This window comes from Fopius arisanus, unplaced genomic scaffold (assembly GCF_000806365.1).
Source record: "Fopius arisanus strain USDA-PBARC FA_bdor unplaced genomic scaffold, ASM80636v1 scaffold00024, whole genome shotgun sequence".
In the NCBI taxonomy this organism is placed as follows: domain Eukaryota; kingdom Metazoa; phylum Arthropoda; class Insecta; order Hymenoptera; family Braconidae; genus Fopius; species Fopius arisanus.
The window spans coordinates 1,072,125-1,073,374 of record NW_011887763.1 but is presented as its reverse complement, the minus strand read 5'-3'; the positions used below and the strand labels follow the sequence as shown (position 1 = coordinate 1,073,374).

General features: G+C 37.6%; 1 protein-coding gene across 1 annotated transcript in view; it reads left to right on the top strand.

Moving 5' to 3' along the window:
• The window catches only part of LOC105264736 (tectonic-3), a 5,849-nt gene that overhangs the window by 4,264 nt on the left and 335 nt on the right, over positions 1 to 1,250 (top strand). The window lies entirely within an intron of this gene.

Sequence of the window (1,250 nt, the reverse complement as noted above, 5' to 3'; positions counted from 1 at the left end):
GGTCACTCAAACCCTCAGTACTGAGCCTCTACTTCAGTCAATCCTCTTTGATCCCGTCAATCCGAAGGTGCGCGATAGTCGTGTCCAAAGGGAGGAGATCCCACCGGGGAAAACAAGATGGCTGGCACTTGTTAGTGAAATATTTATCCTCTCCCCACGTTAATTCAGTGAAACAAAACAAACCAATTATCATCAGGTGTTTAAACAAACGATCCAACAGTGCCTGGAGCCACATAGTGTTCAACAATCAACAATCAAACGCCACGTTTTAGCAGTGTCAAATAAACGGCATCAAGCACCCATTTCCCTGGATCCAGAGATTAAAAAAAAATCTATTTTTTGTGTTTTCTTTATTATGGATTATGATAGCGCGTCACCGTGAAAGTGCAGTCCCCAGATCATGCCCTCGAATTGAAAGAAATAAAACTCATGTGTTCTCTCTCTGGTGCTGGTTCAGATTATTGTCGATGGAAAATGATCAGTGATTTTAGTGACAAAGCTGTCGTGTAGATCCACCTCTGATATCTGGAGACTCAAGTCCTGGAGGATACCAACGTCTAAATGAGAGGTGAGTTTTCTCTCCTTGATCCCTTCAGTACCAAAATCAAAACATTGATATTGTTCAACGATAAATGACAAATTCATGATTTATTCGATGGTTATATCGCACCGAACTGTGAATTAGTGATAAGAATGGAAAAACCGACTGTCAAACGTATCAATTTTCGTATCACGAATTCGCTGAGTGGTGCAATCAAGTGTCAAATCCAACTGGAGAATTACGCTCGATTAATTAGGAGTCATTAACTCGTGGAGCTGACGCTGAATTTTTGTGGAAATGTCTTAGACTATCATTTTTTCTTAAATCTCCAGGATTGATAATTATTTTTATATAATTTTTTAAATCTTTTCGGTTGTCGTGTTATTCCATAAACAATTGACGTAAACAATTGGCGAATCGCAGAAAACGAATAAAAAGTTACGAGTGTTTTCTTTGAAATGTCTCAATCTCTTCTGGGATTTCCACTAATAGCTCTCCTGATTTCCTGCTGATTTCCCCGCGTAATTAATTTTCGCATTCTTATGAGCTAAATTATGATAAATGGCGAAAAATCCTCAATAATATCGAAACAATTTGTATTGTAAGTTCAACTCCAGAATATTCGCTATAGACTGACATTAACAAATGGAATTATTCTAGTTTACCATTTGCAACAATTGGCAGAATTTTCATTTTTCTTTGTATTTCC